Source organism: Ptychodera flava (genome assembly GCF_041260155.1).
Source record: "Ptychodera flava strain L36383 chromosome 23 unlocalized genomic scaffold, AS_Pfla_20210202 Scaffold_23__1_contigs__length_28996876_pilon, whole genome shotgun sequence".
Classification (NCBI taxonomy): Eukaryota; Metazoa; Hemichordata; class Enteropneusta; family Ptychoderidae; genus Ptychodera; species Ptychodera flava.
The window spans coordinates 22,128,241-22,142,375 of NW_027248277.1; the positions used below are offsets into that span (position 1 = coordinate 22,128,241).

The following is a 14,135-nucleotide window of genomic DNA, read 5'->3' on the forward strand; positions in this document are numbered from 1 at the left end:
TATGGGGGCTCATTTTGAAGCTCTTGATGAAAGAAAAACTTTCACCCTCCTAGCATTTCGAAAATTCAAATTGTATTTTTACCTCATAGAATTAACACAGGAATGGCGGCCATCTTGAATTTCAAATATCGCAAAATGTTGAGTTATTTGTTTCACTTGTTCCAAACTTTGCACGGTGACCCCTGATTTTTATTGTTAATTTGGTAAGAGAACGGTTGAAGGTTTCATTTAGGAAAGGCTGAGCAAAAGTTTAAGTTTACACTTTCGAGGCGAATACTTCCTTAAACACGAAAATTTGTTGAGAAGCTGAAGCTAGACACTGACATAGACTACACTTGCCAGCATGTAGTATCAAAACATTATGTAAACAGGTAAAACATAAACTGGTGAGTAGAGCAATTCTCTTTGTTGACAACTGTTTGTTAGTATGTTAGTTTGCGTTACGCACCGAGAGTCGATACAATGACTGCCTACGCGCTGTAACCATTGAGAGAATCTGACCGATGAAGGTACTGTCATTTAACTCTACGCACAGACTGGTTGTTGCTCCATGTATGTTAACTTCGTTTGCTGCTGCTGTCTCTCTGAATTATGAAATCGTTTGTGATGCCAAAATGGGAATAAGACACTGTGATGACGTTGCAACAGATACTTGCTACACTGTTTTCCTAATTCATACATTCGTGTCGGTAGCACAATTTGGATTTGAATTCACTTCAATCAATGCTTACTGAATGCTTACCTGTTAAAAATATTGAGGCCGACGAATACATTTTTCTAAATATAATTTCCCTTTAGTTGACACACTTATGCCATTATACTAATTTTCGAAATAGTTTAATCAATAATCAGGAAACATGACACTGGTCATATGACAAAAGTCATGCAACTGCGCCTCAAAAAACGCAAGATGGGCCTAATCTTTCCAAGTTACCTTTTATGACCAGTTGTCCTGAAGCTGTGGAAAAAATAAAGTTTTCACTTGTCTTGTCTTTGTGACAACTGAAAATACAGTTTCCTCCATTAAGTTTATGTAAGTGCAGCGGCTTTATTGAACACCAAGTATCAATACATTTCAAGTTGCTGATTTGCTGATTTCCCTGGTAACGACACTTTTGGCGCTGCACCAATTGTAAAAAGACAATGTGCATTATTGTCAAGCAAGTTTGGGACTTCCCAATTACAGAGTTAGTCAAGTTTCTCGCGATCGGATCCTGAAATACTGGTCAAAGTTAAATTTAATGAGTTTGTGTGAGTTCCGCTACGAAAATTGAGATTTCTCTGTACATATTCAACTGAGGTAGTATCTATATGTCTTTGATTGCGAAAATCTTTTGCACTTTTTGCTCTGATACCGCCGTCATCTGTTATGAAATGTTGCTTAGTAACCCCGTCAGTAAGGTTCCAGGAAGTGCCTGGCAGTCGGTGACATTCAAAAACATGTAGACGCTATTGTGTATGTATAATGAAAGTAAAAATATTTTTCCCTAGGTGTTTAACTGTTAAATTTGAAAACATGTCACAGATTTGACCAGTTGTTTGTTTGTTTGCTTTAATACTCCGCGTTAGTCAATTTTGCAAAAACTATTTGACTATTATCAGCACATCGGCGGGTACTGGTACTTACACATTTGCTGGTTTCTCCATATCGTTATTATGCTTGTGTGTTTCTCTCGTCAAACTATATTTCATGTTACATGGCAACTGCTCTATTGATAGCTATGTCAGTATGAGAGCAGATTTTGAAAACGGAAAGTTAATAAAACCTTTTGTAATTGTTTCATTTTGCAAATAGGATTGGGATCTCCAATTGTCTTTTCATATCTATTGAGAGCAGTTAGTGTACATTTAATTTGCAGAGAAATCACAAAGACAAATAGTGATGCCATCATAAAAACGATTTCCCCATTGTACAAATAACCTTCAAAGAATCAAAGATATGAAATTAAATGCGTTATCCATGTTGTTAAGCTACACTTTATTCCAATTCGGTAAACTATCGCTGGGTTCTTCACTTCAGTGAATTCAATCCTACCACACACAAATATGCATGGTAAGCTTGAGATATTGTTTACATTTTGGTATATATTCTTGCGACCGAAGGAAGATGTCTGAATTTGTTGCAACTGATACGTTTGAAAGTACTGAATACAGCAGGTTTTAACAATTATATATATTGTTGCTCGGTTTCAAGAAACATGGTATTATTTTTACCGAGGCCCGAATGTTGTACACAGGATGCCTGTCTGTATCTGTATCTGTTTCACTAAGAACCCTATTGTGACATAGCAAAATGTATACTGAACGGTAACAAATAACTACCGAGACAGCGCTTACACAGACAGTAGCTAATCATTTATTTTTACTCTGCAGCCGTGCAAGTAGGGGCATTTACCTTAACGTTAACATAGTTGACACGCCTCCTTCACCATATTCAGATGTATGCAAATTTGAAAATTTGGGGTGAGCCTTAGGTGCACACATCCAAAATGATCTTTATATGCCAATACGCATGTGCAATGAAAGAAAGAACATTCCGTATCCATGATATTTTCGGCTTGTGGCAAATCTAACGCCAAACTATCAATACTGACATAAGTTGCACAGCTCAGCATATAGTAACAGAACATCCCATAAACAAGGGAGATATACAACGGTAAGTGGAGCATTTCTGTACATATGTTGACACATACTTGTTAGTTTATTTTTGACTGACTATGAGCTATAACTAGTGACGGAGATTGCACTTTGAACGCAGTCGCTTGACCGATGGAGGTAGTCTTATTTTACCTCTCCATACAGACTGGTTGTTGCTCTATGTATGTCAACTTTGTTTGCTGTTGCTGTCTCTCTGAATTATAAACTTGGTTGTGATTCCAAAATGGGAGTAGACTTACCGATGACCTTGCGACAGTCTGTTTTCCTGACTCTAGCGCACCTGGGATTGGAATTCACTTTAATCAATGCTTACGTAATGCTTGTTTGCGAAAAATATTGAGGCCGATGATTACATTGTATATTTTAAAATGTTTTTTTCCATTTGTCCAAGCAAACATAGTACTGATCTTCAAAATCGATTTTTAACAGAAAAATTACACCGGTCATATACCAAAAGTCATGCAACTGCTCCTAAAAAACCGCAACATGCTCCTATTCTTTCGTAGTCAGCATTTGTGACAATTTCCTCTGTACCAGTGGAACAAATGTAGTTTCCAACGATTTGTAAAACTAAAAAGATAATTTTATCTTTGCAGTTTTCGTAGGGCAATCGGTTTTTTGAATATCATATATCGAGATATTTCATGTCGTTTGCCGATTTGCTTATTTTCTAATTTCCATGTTTGTAACAACACTTGGTGGCGCTGCTCAAATTGAAGAAAGACAATGTATAGTATTGTCAAAATAGCTTGGGACTTCCCCCATTACATAGTTAGACAAGTTTCTGGCGATCGGAATTACTGGTCCAGTTAAAATGTTATGAGCGTGCGTGAGTTCCACTACGAAAGTGGGGATTTTTCCCGACATATTCAACTGAGGGAGTGTTATATATGTCTCTGATTTGCGAAAATATTTCTTACACTTTGCTCTGATACTGTCGTCATCTGTTATGAAAGGTTGCTTAGTAACCCGGTCAGTCAGGTTCCAGGAAGTGCCTGGCAGATGGTGACGTTTCAAAAACATGCAGACGCCACTGCGCATGTGTAATGAAAATAGAAATATTTCTTGGTGTCTGGCTGTCAAATTCGAAAAAAATAACAGAGTTGACCAGTTGTTTGTTTGCCTTAATACTCCGCGTTAGTCAACTTTGCAACAACTCTTGGACTATTATCAGCATATCGGCGGGTACTGATACTCACGTATTTGCTAGTTTCTCCACATCGTTATTATGCTTGTGTGTTTCTCTCGTCAATCTATATATCATTTTACATGGCAACCGCTCTGTTTGTAGCTATGTCAGTATGAGAGCAGACTTTGACAATGGGAAGTTTATACAAACTTTTGTAGTTGTTTCATTTTTTCAAGTAGTATTGGGATCTGCCATTGTCTTGTCATATCTGTTGAGACCAGTTAGGGTAAATTTAATTTGAAGAGAAATCACAAAGACAAATAGCAATGCCATCATAAAAACGATTTCCCCATTGTACAAAATAGTCTTAAAAGGATCAAAGATAAGAAATGAGGTACCAATTTTTAAATTTGTTGAGCTACGCATTGTTGGAATTACATAGGTAAATTTTCGTTAGGTTCCTGACTTCAAAGATTGAGCCAAACCCTATCACACACAAATATTTATGGTATGCTTGTGATATTTGTCTACATTTTGGTAGGAGACTTCGCGACCGAAGGAAAATGGCTTAATTTGTTGTTATTAATAGGTTGTAAAGTACTCAGCAAAGCAGCTTTGAGCATTTTTATATGAAGTTAGTTTCGAGGAAAATGGAATTATTTATACCTGAGCCTTATTGCTGTACACATGATGCTTGTCTCCAGCTGTCATTGTATCACCGCCAGCAAAATATATACTCAACGGTAACAGAAAACTGCCAAGACAACAATGTGACTACCTGTACCGATATTAGCTAATCATTGATTTTTACTTTGCAGCCGTGCAAATATAGTGCCAGAGCATTTACCGTAGTTTAAACATGGCTGACACATCTTCTTTACCATGTTGAGATGTACATATTTGTAAATTTGCCCTGGTCAAAGTTATTTTTTGGACTCTTTGAACGAAAAGCATTTTTACATTTATTATGCAGGTAAAGAGGACTACAGAATATATTTTTCTGCAGTCAAAAGTCGTGTTTTGTTCTCCATAGGCTGAGAAATTCCTTTTTAAATCGCTCAATGGAAATACACAATACTTTTCTTCAAAATTCATTTAACATCCAGAAATGCCTAGCGTAAACTAAATCGTTGAGAAAGAGTTTATGATATCAAATAGCGTGTTTCTCTAAGAAGTTCAGCCATTTGATATTCCATCAATTAATATTTGGTGTGCATGTGAATGTGGACTCGGGACATAGAATCATAACGTACTATTTTAAAAAGATCGACAGCGTACTCTGTGTTCCAAAAAACTTTTCGCTGTAGTCGAACAAGATGCCATGATATTAGCCCGTCAAAAGGAACTTATGAGGTGCAATGCGTCGAACAGCACAGATACAATTAATGAAAAAATAGATGCATATCCGTTTAGTTCCAATTTATGAGTCTCGTTTGTTGATTGTTGGGTTCTTCAACAGGAACCGTCTACTGATATGGCGTGTCATAGTCTGTATGTCACCAGTATTGTGATAAATTTTATTTCGATATTTCCAGATAACATGCCCTTCGAAGACTACACCAAGTTAGAAACCCTGGGCAAAGGCTCCTATGGTACCGTTCATAAAGTCCGGCACCGAGATGGGAAAATCTACGCGATGAAAGGAGTGTGGTAGACCTAAAAAGCTAATATCATCGATCGAAGAATTGGTGGCATTGAAAGAGCTAAAAGATCATCTCACATAGTAGAATATATCGAACACTTTTTGAATCCGAATCAGGATAAGTTTTCTATCGTGATGGAATTCTGTAATGGTGGTAATCTTGAAGATTACGTTATCAAAGAAAAGCCTAAAAATGAAGTCATCCTTGTGTTGATGAAACACATGGCTGACGCAATGCAGTATTCTCATAAAAAGGGCATAGTTCATCGTGATCTGATACCAGAAAACGTCCTGATTTCGATTGAGAATGGTAAACCAAATGCTAAAATCGCTGATTTTGGCATTGTAAAGATCAAGCTTAGCGACGGTGATCCCTTACCAACTAGTGGTGTATCCTATATGCATACGCCGGCTGGAACTCGTCTTTACGTGGCACCTGAAGTATATAAGTCTCACTACAAAGAGAAAGCCGACATTTTCTCCTTAGGTTTTGTGCGATATTGGAGCGCAGAATAGATATAATTAGTGGCCATTCGCGCCTGATGATCTATTATGATAACATTGGTGAAGACTGTGTAGGGAAGTATCTATTTCATCATCCAAAAGCAGTCAGAGAAGTTGGCAAGAGTGTCACCATCCAAGAAGCAATTCGAAAGCTAATCAATTCAATGATCAGATGCGAATACAAAGCAAGACCGTCGGCTAGAGAAGTTTACGATGTGCTCAATTCACCCATGCCAATAATTGCACGACCGGAGAAGAGAAATGACGTACAAAACGCTGAGACGACGTGGTTTTCGTACTGCGCCATACTGTGATCATATTGATGAGAATCTAAAGTTTAGTATGGTAGCAATAGTTACTCGAAGATGAAGGGATACATATTTGGAATAAGAAAACCTAAATTACGACCTCGGGTTTTTGATGTCCAACGACTTAAATGTACTTAAAACTTTTTGATAAAAATCCACCTAACATGATTTCGTCCTAACGCCAGTATTTAATACGTCAAAATACTCGATCGGAACTATTTCCGTTCGCTGGTGTTACAATTTGTTTGAAAGAATTATCGTACTACATTTCAAAAGGCTCACTATGATTGCGTAGGTAATTTCAGATCTAGTAAAACGTTGTTTATCTGTCGAATGAGGAGATTTCATGTCATATTGACGAGAAATATCGCTTTGGAAAAGTGTTTGTTAAGTGCAAGACAACGTTAAAGTTGACTATCAGAAAACTCTGTTTGTGTACTAGAATCACTTGATTCATTTTAACGTTTGTGCATGACTTGAGGACTATTCGAGATACCAACATTTTGTATCTTATGTTCATAATGATTTCATTCAGTAGCTTTGATGTAACCAACAATGATAGTATCATATCTAAAGTACACCGTTTTGTCGACTATTGCCTTGTGTATTCACGATTGTTACAAAGTACAGTGACCCCTGCTAGTGATTAACGGTAACACTGTCAGCAAGACCGTATGACACTTGACGCATGCGCTGAACCGTTGTAAATTAGAAATCAAAGTAGTCATAGAGGTCAAGTTGACCAAACAGCTTACGATTTAGCTTAGTGTTCGTAAGGTGCGCCACTCTGTCATTTATATTTTTTTTGTAATTAGCCATGGTACAGGTCAATGTCAATTTTTGGTAGACATTCTTAAACTGAATTCTCCTTGAGGAAACAAAGAAGGATAAGAAATTACATGCTTTTCATAGAAACTGCAGATTTCAAAATGAATAATACACCCTAAAAACGAATAGTATGTACTCTTAAAAACCCCAACAGATTCGAGCACACACCACCATTGTTTCATGAGTTGGTAATTCTTAATGTTTATAAGTAATCATTGTACTTATCAAACTGTACTTTTTGTTTATGATGAAATTTTCCTGCAGAAATTCCTGGCAACTTGTCAAATATTCAACTTTTAAGCGATAAGGCAAAAGATAAGAGAAATCTTCTCATCCCAAACATACCACTAGTATGTGACAATGTTCAATGAAATACTCTTGTGTTACTCTGGAACCAAATCCAGAAAGTATAAGATCTGCGAAATCCAATTCAAACATTAAAAATGCTTGAAACGTCATATCTTGTCTCTTTTCAGTCATGTATATTTTGTTCTGCCACAAAGTTTAATAATTTATTATACACCTACTGCCGTAACCTATGGGAGTTTGACCGTCCAATAACTTTCCGTATTTTGTATAGTACGCGGAGTCCCGAATACGGGAGACGCGCGACGCGCCTGCTTGACCTTTGACCTAGCGATTATCGGATGTAAACAAACTATTTTACGGTGAGTTATAGACATAATAACAACTTCCACCAAAATGTATTCGTAGTATAAGGTTTAAAACACGCTAAACACAAAACTGAGTCTAAATGCAATTGATTTTTATTTTAAAAAACTAATTAAATTGAAAACATTCAGCGAAGTTTGCTTGTACTGCACTGGAAATTAATTGGCTTCGTGCCAACGCAAGGGACTTGTACTACGGAGCAGTAGGTGAATTTTTGTGGACACAATGGCAGACGAAGCAGACGATAACTCTGACCAAAATATATATCCTGAGGACCGTTATTATGATTGGTCTAGTCTACAATGGGTGCAACATCTGAAAAGTGAGTTTTACTATCCGGACGAAGTTGGAGAGAGTCAACTTCCACAACCAACAAGCGACCGTGCACAACCGAACGTCGGGGAAGCAACTGTAACTCCAGAACAGCAGACGACATCGACAGAGCCGATATCGTCCTACTTCACAAATGATGAAATCGACTCATTTCTCGACCAGCAAAAAAACCTGAACACAAAGACAAAAACATTTCACGACGTCAACAGATTTAAACAGTGGCTGCGAGATGGTCCATCACAGGAAAACCGGGAACTAGAAAATGTATCAGCAAAAGATCTCGATCGGTACTTGCAAGAATATTTTCTGACAATTCGGAAACGCAATGGCGGTAAATATGAGCCCGACTCGCTGTCATCATTTCATCGCGGTATAGAAAGATATCTTAAAGAAAAGGGCTACAAATATTCTATCAGTCGCGGTCAGGAATTTCAAAGATTGAGAGATGTCCTCAGCACCAAACGTAAACAATTGAAAAAACAAGGCCTCGGTAACAGCACGCCATGCCGAGTCATATCCGCCGATCGCGAGAAATTGACAGAGAACGGACAGATAGGTATTGACAGTCCATGACTCTCCTCAATACTGTTTTCATGAATAACTGCATGTTTTTTGGACTTAGAGTAGAGATGAACACCACAAAATGCGTTGGGGAGATGTCCAATTGCAACAAAACCCGATGGCAGGGAGCTTAGGGAGTACCTTGAGTACAATGAGCGTGATACTAAAACGCGTTCCGGTCAAGTAAATAATTTAAAAGAGCTTTCAAACCGAAAGCATTCGCAACACCAGAAAACCCAAGTGACTGTCCCGTAAATGTTTACAAAAAATATGCTAGTAAACGACCATCGGACATGAACAAGCAGGATGATCCATTTTACCTGCAAATTAACCACGCTGCATCAAAACCTGGTGACATTTGGTTCAAACGGCAGCCTCTTGGAGTGCACAGTCTCGGTAAAATCATATCGTCCGCAGCTAAACAGGCCAATTTAGTGGGCCGAAAGACAAATCACAGTTGTCGAAAAACCATGATAACAGAATTACTCCATTCGGGAATTCATCCTACTGAAGTTGCACAACTGTCCGCTCATATAGATGTCAACAGTCTTGTCAATTACGCGACAGCGTCGGAAAAACAACATGAACAAATGTCGGACATTATTGCAGGGAAATTATCGGCAAGTACGGGTATGTCAACAAAGTCACGCAACTTCGAACCGAATTCAGAGTTAATTGACCTCCCTTAAAAACGTAACAAGAGGCCCAGCCAGTCGGTAGGAAACCAGTAAACTCACAAGTCTTACCTGTCATCGCGCCAATGCCGCCATCAATTCCAAGTTCCGGCACTAGCTCTCATCAAGAAGTGTAATTTGACCTCGTTTATTCGCGGAGGTAATAGCGGTATGTTTGAGAATGCTACTACTTCCGACTGTAGCTTCACAATTAATATTACAAATTCCCCAGAAGCCCGGCGGTGGCAGTCTCTGTATGGGTGGGTACCCACGCTCATTTAGTTTGAAATGTATCCCTTTTCCCAGAATTTTTCTCTGAAAAACATCCCCTTTTTTTGGAAAATCTGGGAGAAAATCACTGCGAAAAACACTCCTTTTCCCGATATCTGGGAGATTTTACCTAAATGTTTGCCAAGACATTTGAATACCATAATTTACCAATTTCAAAGCAAGTGTGCTGACTCTTGGTGAAAAAGGAACACATAATACACTAGCTTAGCATGGGTTGACTTTGTTTGATGTGCACAGTAACAGACTGCCTTGTTCAATGTATGCTTAGTAACATAATGAAAACTTGAAATACAGTGATCGTTCAATGTTTTGTCTTCACCATATGTTCATCAGTCACACTCATATACAATCACTTTTCTGATCCGTTTTGATCTTGTATTAGTTGATGGCTCTTGAGTTATTAGACATCGTCCGTCATCTGTAGCTGCAACAGATACATGTGGGGTACGCTTTTTCTTTGGTCTGACATTATCCAGGAATTCTTGGAGTTTTAGTTTGTCTGATTCTGCTAATTCTGCTAAGAAGCAGACCTATTCTCGGAGGGTGATCTGAAAAAGTACCCCTTTTTCTCGATTTCACGGACCTAGATGTCTCCGTGATGTCCGACGAAAATCACCTCCTTTTCCGCGAAATTTCTAACGAGCGTGCGTACCCGAGACTGCCACCACCGAGCTCAGAAGCAGTGTCTTCCAGTTCGCAATGTCCAGCTAAACGCCGACGACCATATGTCCTGTACGACGAGGAGGAGGAGTTATCAGAGTTCATGATTTTCACCGCTGTTGTGTTCCTTTTTAGCTATGCTGTTATAACATTGGATTTTTTGAAATTTTTCATGCTCTCGTGTTCTCAAATAAAAACAGTTCTGTCATGCAAATCTATTGTGATTACTGGCGTGCGAGCTAATGAGCGTACTATTTTTAGGTGTAATATGCAAATTTTCTGGGGTTTGTAGCAATTTTATTTAAACAATCGCAAAATTTACCATTCGCTGATCACTGCGTCTCACGTGTCTAGACGCAGCACGTAGTAAGACGCAGATACAGGCAAACCGCCATTTTGAAATGAGACAGTTTTTGGTCTCCCGGAAGTTGTTAATTGCGCATGCCCGCACATAGTGCATCATTTTTTGTCGCGTGCTTTTTAGTCTAATCTGGTAGCTGCCAATATTTCAAAACTTGTAAGAATGGTAATTAAATCCTTGGTTAAATTCTAGCCACGTTCGCATCTTGAAACTGTGATAATTTTAGCGTTACTTCCAAATAAAATTGCACAGCCAATGACAGCGCCCCATGATTCAACCAATCAGATTTCGTAATTCAACACATGGTGGTTTCCCGTTACCTGCCTCTTTGTGCTTGTCACTGAGGCGGGGACCAGCCAAAATTTACCATAGAATTAGTTTATACGGACGATTAATGGAGGAAGGTGTATAATTCGGCTCGTCCAATACGTCACTCACTTAGCCCTCGTCCATACAGGGCCGTATTTCGTGAATAACCCTATATTATGTACTTACATCGATATAAAATTTATTTCAAATAGCCAGACTAAATGTTCAGCATATCACTCTATGGTAAAATGATTAATTCAGAGATTGTGAATTAGTCCGTGGGCTGGAGGGGCCCACCGTGCACCCCCCCCCCCACATCCCTACTACTTGGGTATTTTTTTGTTCTTTAGGACCTGCTGAACAAGAAAAAAGATGTTAACATATTTTGGGATGCACTACCTATCTGGGCTGGTTTTTGATTTGCATGTACCGCAAAAATGGCGAAAAATGGGTAGGGGTAGGGGGTACTATATCCTCCCCTACATTGAGTAAACTAGCATTAAATAGCACAAACTATACATTTTTGGAAAGCTGAGATTCTGCTCTTTATGAGAAATACCAACTTTAGCAAAATTGATTTGTGTACATAGAATAGGACGACTTTAAAATGATTTTTTTTGACAATTTTGAAATTTTTTACCCAAAATACCATGTAACAATTGTGATTTACTTGTTATTAAGCAAAATTTTGACAGCTTTTTGTGTTTGAATTATTTATTCCCACATATTAAACAAGAAAAAAAGTGTTAACATTAGATATTTAACTATACACTACTTCTCTTGAGTCAATTTTGAATTGCGTGTATCTGTATGGGGTGTGCAAAAGCTAGGGGTAGGGGTACAACATTCTTTCCTTGATGAAGTAAACTGGCTTGAAATGCCATATATCTTATAGTTTTAGAAAGCTTAGATACTGGTATTTCTAAAATGCATAAAGCTTTAGTGAAAAAATATGACGTCATAGAATTGGATAACTTTAAATCGATTTTTTCTGGTAATTCAGTATTTTTAACCGGAAGAAAATACGATGACTATTGTTTCCTCCTTATGAAGCAAATCAAACACATTTATGGATGTTATTTACTAATTGCAATGTGCTGAAGAAGAAAATAAATGTCAAAATTGGGTATTTACCATGCATTATTGTCTCTAGTCACTAAAATAGTAAGTTTTGCTACATTGGTATATCGTGAAGGGGCATTTTATTGTTATGCAATGAACTAATGCACAGCCTTAAAAAGAAGACTCGAAAACATGCACACAGAGTCATATTGCCATTTTCTCCTTCAAGTAAATAGATTATTGACGACTGTCTATGGTTATAATTTAATTTTTAAATATTTTTCTATAAATAATTTGTTTAAGGCGTATTTGGAAAATTGTCTATGCCTCCTTGTCTTACTTTATATACAGCAAGCATTACTAACAATCTATTAGGCCGAGGCTAGAGGGGCGTCTACGTGCACCTCCCCCCTCACCCCACAGGATAACAAACCTGTAATTTTCAGAAGCCTTGGGATCCCGAGAATAAGAAGTGGGATTTTAACAGACAAAATATAGGGACTCAATAGCTGTTACGGTCATGTTTTGAAGGGTACCACAAAATCACGATTTGTGACCCACGTGATTTTTGTCAAACCTGTCTTCTTGTACGTGATCTGCTGAGCTTACTGTTTAACATGACCTAGGTTATTATTAGAAAGGTAATTTATTCTCCTTGAAAATGGTATATAGCAATATGCAATATCTTCTATAGTTTTATAGTTTTCATAAAATAGGGCCATAATTTACCCCATACCCCAAAGTTTTATGTCACAAATTACTGTCAAAACTAAATTAAATTTCACCAATTATTTACCTATACATAATACAAAAGGCAATACTGTGTATTAACTTTGTGTTATTTGCTACAGGTACATGTTAGAAACTTGGAATAAACTTTTAACAGAAAAAATATTGGGATCCTGTAGCTGTAACAGTCATATTTTGAAGGGTACCGAAAAATCACAGTAGTACTGACTCGCATTCGTTTTTGTTAAACCTGTCTTCTTGTAAGTCTTCTGCTGAGCTTATTTTGAACATAACGAGGCCAATGGGGTACCATTAGAAAGTTAATTTACTCTTCTTTAAAATGATATGTTGCAATATGCAATATCTTCTATAGTTTTCATGAAATAAGATCAAAACTTACCCCATACTCCAATGTTTTATGTCGCAAATTACCATCGAAACTAATCTCAAATTCTACCAATTATTTTCCTAGACACATTAAAAAAGGCAATGCTTTGTATAAAATATATTTTTATTTGGTACAGGGACATGTCAAAAATATGAGTTAGACTTTTAACAGACCAAATATTGGGATTGAATGACTGTTACTTGCATGTTTTGAAGGGTACCTTGAAGTCAGTGTATTACCGACTCGCATATGTTTTTGTTAAATGTGTCGTCTTGTAAGTCATCTGCAGAGCTTACTATTTACCATAGCCTAGCTTATTGGCTGCCATTGGAAAGACAATTTATTTGGCTTTAAAATGACATATTGTATTATACAATATCTTCTATAGTTTTCATGAAATAGGGCCAAATCCTACCCGATACCCCAAAGTTTTATGTCGTAAATTACTGTCAAAACTAATCTTACATTCTACCAATTATTTACCTAGACATTATACAAAAGGCAATTTTTTGTATCAAATTTGTTTTATTTGATACAGGTACATGTTAGAAACTTGAAATAAACTTTTAACAGAAAAATTCAGATGCTGTAGCTGTAACAGTCATATTTTGAATGGTACTGCAAAATCACAGTACTGCCAACTCGCATACATTTTTGTTAAACCTGTCTTCTTGTAAGTCTTCCACTGAGCTTACTTTGTAACATAATGTAGCAAGTTGGGCATCATTAGAAAGTTAATTCACTCTTCTTTAAAATAATATATTGCAATATGCAATATCTTCTATAGTTTTCATGAATAGGACCACAACTTACCCCATACCCCAAAGTTTTATATTCCAAATTACTGTCAAAACTAATCTCAAATTCTGACAACTATTGACCGGGACATAATATAAAGGGCAATGATTTGTATTAAATTTAGTATATTTGCTTTAGGTTCATGTTAGAAACTTGAAACGAACTTTTAAGGCGAGAAAAAAAAATTATCTGTTCAACGGGCCCGACCGACCCATTTTTGGACCACTC

General features: G+C 37.3%; 1 protein-coding gene across 1 annotated transcript in view; it reads right to left on the reverse strand.

Annotated features, from left to right (window-relative positions):
* The window catches only part of LOC139123617 (uncharacterized), a 108,003-nt gene that overhangs the window by 56,959 nt on the left and 36,909 nt on the right, over positions 1–14,135 (reverse strand). The gene's annotated exons all lie outside the window — the stretch shown is intronic.